Source organism: Anabrus simplex, chromosome 4 (assembly GCF_040414725.1).
Source record: "Anabrus simplex isolate iqAnaSimp1 chromosome 4, ASM4041472v1, whole genome shotgun sequence".
Lineage (NCBI taxonomy): Eukaryota > Metazoa > Arthropoda > Insecta > Orthoptera > Tettigoniidae > Anabrus > Anabrus simplex.
Window position 1 is genome coordinate 92,934,292 of NC_090268.1, and position 12,789 is coordinate 92,947,080.

The window sequence follows — 12,789 nt, forward strand, 5'->3', positions numbered from 1 at the left end:
GTAAGTTAATCTTTTTCTTTTTCATAGTCACTTTCCCTTTGTTACATGGGTAAGCAAAGCACTCAAGCTGAACTTGATATGGGAGGACATCAGTAGACGAATAAGTTTGAGTGGTGTCTTGAAAAGTAGGAAAGATCACAATATGAAGATAAAGTTGGAATTCAAGAGGACAAATTGGGACAAATATTAATTTATAAGAAGGGGAGTTAGGGATTGGAATAACTTACCAAGGGAAATGTTCAATAATTTTCCAATTTCTTTGCGATCATTTAAGAAAAGGTTAGAAAAACAACAGATAGGGAATCTGCCACCTGGGTGACTGCCCTAAATGCAGATCTTGATTGATTGATTGATTGATTGATTGATTGATTGATTGATTGATTGATTGATTGATTGATTGATTGATGTGGCCTACGGCCAAAGGCTTCTCCTGTTACCACACGCTGTCCCTATGGAAATTCCTCCCGAAGTCACCAGGATTCAGTCCCTATGGGTGGAGGACGCAGATGAAGTATAAACCATGGTATCCCCTGCCTTTTGTAAGAGGAGACTAAAAGGGGCGACCAGTGAATGATGATTTTAGAACCATGATACTACTTGTGATTAGTACCATTACGTGAAGAACACCATGGGTCGACGTTTCTTGTGATTAGTACCACCATGTGAGGAACACCATGGATCTATGTTACCTAGAAGTATGAAATGGCGTATGGCTTTCAGTGCCAGGAGTGACCAAGGACATGTTTGGCTCGCCGGGTGCAGATCTTTTGAGTTGACTCCCGTAGGCATCCTGCACGTCGTGATGAGGATGAAATGATGATGAAGTCAACACGTACACCCAGCCTCTGTGCCAGCGAAATTAATTAATGATGGTTAAAACTTCCGACCCTGCCGGGAATCGAACACGGGACCCCTGTGACCAAAGGCCAGCATAACTATTTAGCCATGGAGCCGGACACCTAGGAGTAGTACCCTTATGTAAGGAATACCACGGATATGTGGTCATTACCATAGTGTGTATTCCACCGAGGTGGGGGGGGGGGCCATTCAGCTGAGCGGACTAATGTCCATGTGCCGTAACGCTGCGCTGGAATGTGTCGGTTCCCCTGTGTTCAGAATGGATCTGTGCTACCTATGAGTAGTACCATTTTATGAGAAACACCATAGGTCTACGTTGCCTGTGATTAGTATCACTATGTGAGAAACACCATGGGTTTGGCTGGCGCCCGTGGTAAGTACCGCTATGTGTGGAAAACAATGGGTCTGCGTTACCGGAGAGTAGTTCCATTATGTGAACAACACCATGAGTATACATGGCCTGTCATTAGTTCCACTAAGTGAGGAATACCACGGGAATACCGGCGTCTGTGATTAGTCCTAGTATGTGAGGAACACCATGAGTCTGCGTTGCTTGTGAGCAGTACCCGTATGTGCGAAACACCATGGGTTTGTGTTACATGTAAGTGGTGCCATTGTGTTTGACATACCATGGGTCTACATTACCTGTGATTAATACCACAATGCATAAAACACCAGGAGTCTACGATACCTGTGATTAAGACCATATAGGAGAAACACCACGGTTCTGCTTTCCCATTGATTTGTACCATTATGAGGAGCCGGTGGCCTGGATTTTGGACCCCTTTAGATAATAAGCGAGCCGGCCCCGTGGTGTAGGGGTAGCGTGCCTGCTTCTTACCCGGAGGCCCCAGGTTCGATTCCCGGCCAGGTCAGGGATTTTTACCTGGACCTGAGGGCTGGTTCGAGGTCCACTCAGCCTACGTGATTAGAATTGAGGAGCTATCTGATGGTGAGATGGCGGCCCCGGTCTAGAAAGCCAAGAATAACGGCCGAGAGGATTCGTCGTGCTGACCACACGACACCTCGTAATCTGCAGGCTTCGTGCTGAGCAGCGGTCGCTTGTTAGGCCAAGGCCCTTCAAGCTCTGTAGTGCCATGGGGTTTGTTTCTTTGTTTTGTTTTTTAGATAATAAGCATTATCCCAGTAGTTCAGACATTGTGAATTGGATCCACTGATTGTTTTTGTTTCAGTATCATTTTTTCATCACCGTTTTAGTTCTAGATTTTAGTCATCAATGGATACATTTTGAAGTTTTAATTTTTCATTTCGTTGCACCCCGTACCATTAGGTGCCGATGACCTAGCTGTTAGGCCCTTTTAAACAACAATCATCATTACCGGGATTCGAGCGCGGGACTTTTTTTCAATTGGTTTTACGTCGCACCGACACATATAGGTCTTATGGCGACGGGCGGGACACTAACTGGGGGCTAAATATCTAGACCGCCATCTCAGCAACCCCTCTCCTCACGAATTACGTCGGTATTGGATTTTTTTGCATGCATTTAAATGAATATTTAAAAAAACCAAAATTATCATACAAAAATGAAAAATCATCACACAGGCCATAAAGGCCCTGTCTGGGATGGAAGGTACAGGCTTCCACCATCCGTAACCTCGGCACTAGATGGGGTAGAATGGTTGACTTTAGGCCCGGTCGCCTTTGCCCCCAGGAATTAACCCTTTACTGCATGAATTATTTTTCATTTTTGTTTGGTGAAGAATATGTCAAGCTGTCAATACAGAATTCGATCGCGTAACATGGACCCAAATAGAACTGAAATACCAGTGGAGGTGAGGAAAAATATCATTGAGCTCAGTAAAAAGGCCTTTTCACTTCGAAAAATTGGGGAAATTGTTAGAAGGAGCCATGTAATTGTCCAAATCGTAATAAGAAACTACAATGATCGAGGACGTGTAGAAATCAAAGCTAGATGTGGACGACCACCAAACTCAACTAACTGGGAGCGCCGACACATCTTTAGAAAAGTGAATGCCGATCCCAGAATTACAGCTACGGAGGCGGTAAATGCAAATACTAGTGGCAATATTGTTCATGTTATCACAGTACGAAGACGTCTGCACAATTATGAGTTTGACAGTAGAACAACAAGGAAGAAACCGTTCATTAGCAATGTAAATGAACAGAAGAGCCTAGAATTTGCAACTCTGCATCGAAGTAAAGATTCCATATTTTGGATTACAGTGCTTTTCACGGATGAGAGTAAGTTCGACATCTTCCAGTGCGCTGGAAAGCGAAAGGTGAAGCGAAAAAGGAATGGAAGTTTAAAGAAGAAACATCTTGCCCCATCCGCGAAGCATGGTGAGGTTGCATATCTGGAGATGGGGTTGAGAATGTAGTATTTATTGAGGACATTATGGATAAATGGATGTATCTTACCATCTTTAAGGAGAATTTGAAAAGATCTGCGGAGAAACTGGGACTAGGAACAGACTAGGAACAGACTGGGTGTTTCAGCAAGACAATGTCCCCAAGCATACGGCCATTCCACGAACCTACTACGCTGGTGTAGCAGGGGGAGAGGTGATACTCCCACGTGGCGCGTCCCAGGTGGCGGATAGAGGGGTCCTAACCGGCTCGCCGGCGGCCTTGAGAGAAATAAAATACCTCTCGCGGACCAAACACACAACCTCCTGTGGGTGGGGGACGCAGACGAAGAATACACCCAAGGTATCCTCTGCCTGTCGTAAGAGGCAACTAAAAGGGGCGACCAAGGGATGATTGGATTAGAACCATGAAACTACTTGTGATTAGTACCACCACGCGGGGAACACCATTGGTCGCTATTACTTGCGCGTAGTACCACTATGTTAGGTACCAAATAGGTTTGTGATTAGTAGCACGCAGGAGCACAGCGCGGTCAGGCTTTTACGGTACCTGTGATTAGTAGCACTATATGAGCGACACCAGGGTTCTGGCTTGCCTATGATTAGTACCCACTATATAAGGAACACCACGGGAAAGTACGAGTCCCTGTGGTTAGTACACTTATGTGATAAAAACCATAGGTTTGCGTTGCCTGTAACTGGCGCCGCTATGTGCGGAACACCATAGGTCTGTATTACATGTGTGAATTTCATAACCTGTCAGTAGTACCATAATGTATGGAATACCGCGAGTCTATGATACTTTTGATTAGTACCGCACCATAACAAATACCATGGTTCTACTTTCCAAGTGATAAGTACCATTATGACAGGCCGATAACCTATATTTTGGACCCCTTTAGCTTGCAAGCATTGCCGATTCAGTATTGAGCTATAGAAGCAGTCCCTTGGTCAGTATTACTATTGTTTTCCGTCAGTTTCTGAGACTGAGGCATTGCGGGTCGGCTCCACCGATCGTTTTAAATTCATATCCATCCGTTCATTTTTCGTCCTCACGCTTTGAATTCTAGTCAGTGGAGGATTTGGGATTTTATTTTTTCATTGGGTTTCGTACCATCAGGGGCCGATGACCTATATGTTAGGTCCCTTAAAACAACAAGCATCATCATCATCATCATCATCATTATCATCATCATACGGCCATTGTCGTAAAAGAGTGGCTACTTTAAAATGTACCAAAACAGTTGCATTCGCCTCCCCAGTCACTAGACATCAACCCAATTGAACATCTTTGGGGAGAACTAAAGCGAAGGATAAAAAACAGTAATAGCAAAGATGATCCGAAAGCGGGCTTAGTGAAAGAGTGGAGTAAATTTACAACAGCGGACACAAAAAAGTTGGTGGAATATATGCCTCGACGTTTGGAAGCTGTGGTCGATGCAAAAGGCGGCAATACAAAATATTAAATCGTGCATGGAAGTGAGCAACATCACAGTATATGTTGACTTTTGTACCTAACCGGTGTTTCATTTGTATGCTCAAGATGTTAGTATGAAAATCCACAGCCTGTTTCCAGTCATTCGACGGGGTCAGGAATGGAATGAATGAAGCCTAATAAGTTGGGAGGTGTTATTGCATTAGTTATATCCATTGCCATCCTTCTTATTCTCCCCTTTACCGCTAATTCAATTCAGTTCTATCCGCTCAATCAAATATTATTTTGACAAATAGTATCAACTGACATTCTTCTTACATGAACTGGTGCCGGACCTGTAGAAGACCCATACATCCTCACAGGCCAAATCCTCAGTGTTCTATATTTCTTCTACTATATTTTAAATCCTGTAACTTTTTATATCCTAGATAACCTAGTAAACTAGTTATTAAGCTTATGAAAGCATATCCAGCGGCGAGGATAGGAAATGTGCCGGCTGCCGAAGCCTGTCGCACTCCTCTGGGGCAATGATAATGGAGAGTATTGCTGGAATGAAAGATGACAGGGAAAACCGGAGTACCCGGAGAAAAGCCTGTCCCGCCTCCGCTTTGTCCAGCACAAATCTCACATGGAGTGACCGGAATTTAAACCACGGTATCCAGCGGTGAGAGGCCGGCGCGCCGCCGCCTGAGCCAGGGAGGCCCGCCAAGATGGAACTCTTATTAATTATGCAGTATATATGTTCTTTTTCAGTTTGTAACATGTCTATGTCACAGAAAGTGAATACTTTGATGATTGCTTTTGTCTTGAAGTGTTATTTTTAGGGCGTATGTAGACTTTAATGTCCGAAATTATCACTTTTTTTTCTTTCTTTCTGAATTTGTGCAGAAGCAAGAGGGGAAAACAATCGAGGTGAACAACTTGGGAAACGTGAGGAAAAGCATTCACTGATTGGTGGCTTTCGGAGGAGAGGGTTCTCTTTTGCTCGTACGTGATTGGCTGTTGCCTTAGCTGGTGGGGTGAAATGTTCATTGTGCACGGAGACGCTCCTGTTGCTCTATGTCGGGGTTCGGAGACAGGTCTCGGTACTTCAGCTGGTGAGGTATATTCTTTGCTGGTGAGAAGGAAGCCATTCGACATTTCGTCAGATGAAACTTCTGCTGAATGGGAAGCTCTGGTAAGCAGCCATAGATGAACAATAACATTAAAAGATTTCTAGAATTAAAATCGACTGGGTCTGACAGTCAGTGAAGTTAAATTACGAAGGTAGTAGTTTGTGTTTGTCCTTAATGTCTAGTTTGTAGCCGTGGATCACAGCAGGGTAAGACAAATTTAATGGTACCGGTATACGTCAATCCAGCCTTTACGGAGGGGAGCTAGGCCAACTTTATGATAAAACTAAAGGATACTCTAAACTAGGTTGGACTTAAGATGTAGGCCTACCTTACAATGTAATCGCCTGGTTAAGTTTTGTTCCAAATTTCATAGTCTAATGGGCAGTCTCTCATACCCAAGGTATAAGTTGAACCACAAGTGACGAGTGTTTCGTCGTGGAAGGTCTTAGCCGGAAAGAGGCTTGCGGCGTGACATCTCTTAAAACTACCAGTGGGATTAAGGATTCGAACTTGTAAATACAAATGCGGATTTTTATGTAACAGGAACAGAGCTGTTAAATTGTTCGTCATTCTTATTTCTGTAGTTAGACGACTCAATAGATAATTTCTGAATCGAACACACAACTAGGCCTATGTATACAGCATTAGGTTTGCCCCACTTATTTATATAGACAGGTTGTCAGATTGTCTATTGAATTAACATTTCTTAAGAGGTCGGGAAATTCACAACAGTCTACAGTGTGTGTCAAATGGAAAGCTGTTTCCGATGCAGTCTTTTTTCTGGCGCAAGTGATTCCTGTTTAAAAGCAGCGAGTGGATGGGAAAACTCCAGCAGCTTGGTTGGATATTTTCGACTAACCTCGAGGCCAAATCTCAAATTTGACACAGCCTGGTATGCATCCGAAGCAGGCTATGGACAAAGTATTTGACACGGAAGACCATTAAGTTTTGACCTTCATCTCTATACATCTAAAAATTGGGAACTGTCCAGGAGTAAGGATTATGTAAAACATTCCGGATTATCAATGTTCGTTCATCTGATCCATCGTACAGCACTAGACGCAACAAATCAAGGGCGAAGTGTTCATATTTAGTCCTTGCTATAGCGTACGTTGTATACTAAAACAGGTAGTCTTAATGTATTTACTTCCAGTGGATTCTAAAAGATTCTCACCGCATGCCGATGATCGTGGTAACTTTGGTCTACCTACGTTGAAAGTCTCGTCAGAGTGGGGGCGGAGGGATATTTTAACTTCTGTTAGTTCACACAAATCACTGTTTAGCACAAGTTTATAGCGAACTCATGTTTTGTACCAAAGAACAAAACTGTTCTAGACAAACACTCAGGCCGCATACAATTTTCGTTGTTGCGAAGGTCGGCAATTTTTCAGAAGTGGTTCCTTAAATACGGCACTAGATATTTAAATATGAAACGTTCACGACTTTATGGTCCTTTTTTGTACTCAGTATTTTTTTTTGTTCTGTCGCCAATAGAAACATTCCAGCGACTAATACTGCGAAAGCATCTACTTTCGAGTTTTATCAATTCTCAATCTAAGTTTATTTTATTCTGGTCCCTCCAGAATTGGAGATTGCTTAGATTAACGGAGTATTCGAAACTATCGGTATCATACAAATCCATTCGACTGATTAACGACATGAGTAGTAGACTGTGTGGTCAAATTAAGCATCCAGGACTTTTACAAAAGTATTAACGGACTTGGAAGCGCCAGAATTTGGTGTTAAGGAATAAGGCAGGCACGGCGGATTCTGTATATTAAATGGTTCAGTGAACCCCACTAGAACTAGATAACTCTTAATAAAATGGTTTACCAAGGACCTGTTCTTTTAATGAATTCTGTATATTCACGCACTTAGATAATTTTGACATGAACACTTGTCTGCTCTTAATGAACGATAGGAGAGGTTCGATTTCTGGACCGAGGGCGCGAGGCAACAAGGGGAGGCCGAGAAGTCTTGGTGCAGATGTTACTTTTTTATTCAGTTTCATATTGTGAAAAGAGCTGTATATTTTGGACATTCAAATTGATGCTATAGTAATTATCTTAAGAAATTTATTTATGGTAGATTACTTTACAATGCCGTACAAAAATATAACTTTGTGGAGTAACCCTTGGCTTTAATGACAGCTTGACACCTACGCTGCATGAAATTTATTAGCCTCGCACACGTTCCATGGTTGATACTGTACCATTCTTGGGTCACCACTCCTTTTTAACTCATCTCTGGATGAAACTTTTCTACTGTGAACCCGAGACTTTAAAAACTCCCATAAATGTTCAAGAGGGTTTAAGTCAGACTGGGGAGGTGTTCCTAATTATTTTGGAATGATCCAAATTAACCAATCTTTGTTCAGAGCAGCGGTGTATTTGGAGTCATTATCCTGTCGAGATATGCAAGTCTGTAGCATTCCCAATTGTTCAGTACTTTAACACCTTCAAACTATTGTTGTACACTTTGTCCATCGTGCCTTCAATAAATTTAATATTTCGTACACCGTTGTGCTGAATGCAACCTCATAACCAATCCACATCCGTGTTTCACTCTGAGGGATTGTATTGGCCCTATCGTTGTCCGTATTGGCATTTCTCCACACCCTGCCGGCACCATCGGAACCAAACGGGGAGCTTATAGTTTCATAGGATCAGATGACATTATTCCAAAACTCCTGGCCCTTGTTTAGGTGTTCTTTCGCAAAGAACCGTCTTGCAGCATGGTTCTTCTTACTAACATTGGGCCTCTTCCTTGGTACACTGCCATGGTAACCGTGTCAATGTCAAACTCGCCGGACCGTTTCAGTATACATTTTATTCCCAGTAGCAGCATCCAGCGCTGACCGCAGCTTTGGTGCACTTACGAGAGGGTTGTATTTCACTCGCCTGACAGTCTTTCTGCTTGCTGACTTAGTTGCTTTTGTTTGTGTTTTCTTGGCGCATTCTTCACAGACCCTTCGTACTTGGTTATTCACGACATATCGAACAGTGGCATGACTTTTTTTCACCATGAGTCCTATTTTCCTCAGGTAGTACCCTCTAAGTGCTAGACTGATAATTGTCTGTTTCAGCTCATAGCCAAGCTCTTTACCTTTGCCCATTGCCACCAACACTCTCACAGATCTAAGATGAACACAACCAGATATACCCCTCCTCGCAACACACCTACTTACGTATGCCCCGTTCAATTTTGTCGGATGACGCCAAGTAAACTAGTGTATGAATAAGTGACTTGTTTAGGAGTGTGCAGTTTTTGTGTAAATACAAATTATTTGTACTCACAAAAAATAGTGTATTGAATGTTTTAAGTCTTATTACATTCACGACACAACTATAAATCAATTTCCATAATTATAAAGGCTTTATAACGAAATGGGTTGTGTATGAATAGGAAAGTGACATACTGTATCTCGGTTAAGATTTGCCATGGATGGTAGGTTCTTTTTTGCTTTACTTCGCACCGACAGATAGGTGTAATGGTGACGATGGGACAGGAAAGGCTTAGGAATGGGAAAGAAGCGACCGTGGCTTTAAGGTGTGAAAATGGCAAACCACGGAAAACCATCTTCAGGGCTACCGACAGTGGGATTCGAACCCACTATCTCCCGGGTGCGAGCTCACAGCTGCGCACCCCTAACCGCATGGTCAACTCGCCCGGTACGGTAAGTTTTGAAGGGATTTAAATATCTCGACTTTCTGAGTTTACATAATTAACCGCAAAATGGACAAGAAAATTTGGTAACTATGATTCGTATAGTTCAATAGGCGAACACAGCCTAAGTTTGTACGATAAATGTAAATGTTTAATTAGTAGGCTAATAAGTGGTTTTTGAAAAAATAAATAGCAAAATACGTCAGACAGCATATAGTACTAAGGCTGAACCCGATATTTTAAATAGAATTTTCCATTTTAATGCCAATATGGTAGATTTTGCAGCGAAGAGCAGCCTATGTGATGCAGTAGAATACGCTGTTCACAAAATACAGATTCAGATATGTACAGTAGGCCTATAGAGAAGAGGCAAGTGATTTGTTCCCCGAACTTGCTGACTAAATAATGCAACAGGTTCTTTTTATTACATTCACTAATATGCTACTTCAATTTTAAGTACACTCTAATAAAATAGAATTTCAGCGAGCTCTCGAACTGTTAAAAGCTGTTCCTATAAGCCCACTACACACGTTCAATTCGGCTTGTCAATTCGATGTGAACAAGCCGAATTGACCGTGTGTACGCAAAAGTTTGTTCAAACGATGTGAGCTCAAGCCAGAAATTTGAACTGATGGCATGGTGGAATTTCATTTTTGCTTGACACATCGGCTTGACGGCAAGCCGAATTGATCGTGTGTGTGGGAGCGTCAGTTCAGTTCCTAAAATCAGCTGTTCTGCGCATGCGCACCAGTGATTGGCAAGTATTCGCGTATTTTTTTGACGTGTGCGTCGTCAGTACATTGCTAGCCCTTTTTCAAGTGACACCAGGCTTTGCTAAATTAGTTTTTTATTTACATTTATTTACCTCTAAATATGATCATAACGTGAAACGTGAGGCAGCTTATAACAAGCTCGTACAAAAAGTTAGAGATCGATCGCTTGCCAACAAAACACTAATGACAAAGATACACTTTGAAAACTGCATTTCGTAAAGAACTGTGTAAAACAGTTTGGTTAGTGGAATGAGTGAAGACGACGGGTATATACCTAAAATATGGTAGGCCTACTTCGATCAATTGTGATTCCTGGCGGATCAAGAGGTGCCAATGATATCCAAATCTTCGTTATGTGTCCTTTATCAACGGAGAAACACGGAACAGCAGATCTTAGATGTTTCTTCGTTCATCCGCAAATAATTAGGCCAACCCTTGGGGTGAAACCGAAGCTCCTTTAAAAGGTTAACATGGGAGTACCGTACTGGGTTCGTTTTAAAGGCCAGTCTGTAATCCACACACTCCGCTTGAATTGACGCCTTCTTTTCACAAGTACACAAGCTACTGCACCATACATCAGTAATAACTCATCGTCCGAAAACAGCAAGTTGCAGTTTCCCAAACACAAGCACGAACAAATTTTGGATTTAACCACATCAAATTGACACACCAAACTGAACGTGTGTATGTGATTGCTGCGTCTGACAAGCCGAATTGAACGTGTAGCGGCCTTATTAAAAGAAATCACGTTCTTTGACATCGGGTTCTGCCTTAGTACCACAGAAATAAGTGCCTAACACGTTCTTGAAGCAGTTCAGTTTCCGGACTCGAGGAAAATGCTGTGGAAAGTGCAAAGATAAAATTATTTTTCTACACATAGACTAAAGCATTTAAATCCATGGCTAATTAGTACCACTTGTTGAGACCTTGGCACAGAACTTCCGAAAGGCATAACAGTAGAATACATTAACCGTACAATACATGATTCATATCTAAATTATGCGATCTTCTAGCTTGTTGCTTTAACCTGTTACTGCAGAGTGGTAGTTTTGTCACATACACACCAGTGATGCTTTTTATGTGTGTACATAACGGATGACAAAACAGCCCATAACCAAAGGTAGGCCTACTCTTCCACCTCGTCAACATCCACGCGTACCACTCATCAGTTTACCACAGGCTTCAAGGAGTAGGCCTACCTTTGGCTCAACCTTGGACCCATGGTCGTTCAAATATACTTGCGCTGTGCAATACATTAGGCAGGCTGTAATGATCTGCCTGGAGTAATGACTCAGAGTTGTGGGACATTAGGATGGTGCGCAAAGCGCGGGGATATGTGAGGCAACGAGCGGAGGTCGAGAACATTGCCCGTGTTGTCGCGGTTGAGATTTGCCCTATACAGAAGAATAAGGTTCTCTGAACTGCAAAATATCTTAGGCCTATATATAACATTATGGGCAAATCACATTTTAAGTGTTACGGTATTAGCTGCAGTAAGAATTGTTGAACTTCAAAGGTTGAAATTTTAGTGGAATAGAGGGCTAAAATAGCACGCCTGTAAGTGGATTATTCAGAATTGCCACTTTTATAGTGTTTCAAGTGTGCTAGTGCCACCGCCACCGCTGCTGCTCTGATAATTGCTAATAAACGCAAAAGTAATAAATTAGAAAGCGATGGGTGTCAACTTTCTGCGTGATCGGAGTACATTATTCTTCCAGACGTCAGTAATGACTATTTGTTTCGTAATTTTACTCGTATGTCTCCACATGACTTAGATACTCTTGCAGTTGATTGGGCCATTCATAAATAAGGAAAGCACTAGGCTAATGAGAGAAGTCATTTCTCTAGCTACTGGTGACTCCTATCAAGCAGTATTTACAAGTTTTCATTGCCTATTTACAGAGTTCAAACTCTAAAAATAAATCATGAAATCAAATGTTCGAAAGATTTACAACGCTCCTTGTTCATTCTTCAGCATAATCAGTTTGATAAAACAGATGAACTGTCGTTTAAATGTATTATAACAGGATCAATAGTAGGGACGTCTTCCGTGAGCGCATCTTTCTCCCAATGTTTCTCAATTTATTGGTGTGTAGGCCTACAATGCATTTTTTCCATAGCTCCGGAGCAAGGTCCGTCTAGGGAGGTCAAGTCACGAATGCTACTTATGGAGCCGCCATATTGGGTCTTTAAGCGAGCGTAACCAAAAGCAAGTGTATTCGAATTTAGAGTATTTCGGTACCGTACATTGAAATAAAAACAAAATACCAACCGATTTTGATAAAGAATTGAATTGGGCATCTCCTGGCCATGTATATATAATTGTATAACACTTAAATGATATGAATACATTCACAGCTGTTTGAATAGGAAGATAATTAACAGAGCCTGAAATTCTTTTTTTTTTTTTTCTTTTTTGAGAAACAAGAATCAACAGAAAAGCTCATGTTCTTCTCTTTTACTTCATTACAACTTGGTCTTACTGTGTTTCTTATTAATATGATCTGTCAAATACGTAATCTTATTGACAGAAACATAGAAATCTGTGCAGCACCTGTGTCATATTATGATTACCGGTACATGAAATACTG

The 12,789-nt window shown here is 41.9% G+C and overlaps 1 long non-coding RNA gene across 2 annotated transcripts in view; it reads left to right on the forward strand.

Annotated features, from left to right (window-relative positions):
- Nucleotides 1–12,789, forward strand: part of LOC136872439 (uncharacterized) — a 113,035-nt gene that overhangs the window by 41,140 nt on the left and 59,106 nt on the right. Inside the window, exon 1 of one of the 2 annotated variants that reach the window (XR_010859894.2) lies at nucleotides 5,656–5,821. The exons of the other annotated variant lie outside the window; for it this stretch is intronic. This is a non-coding gene — a long non-coding RNA (uncharacterized lncRNA). Of the gene's footprint in view, nucleotides 1–5,655; nucleotides 5,822–12,789 lie in introns of those variants that run through there. 2 annotated transcript variants of the gene reach the window in all.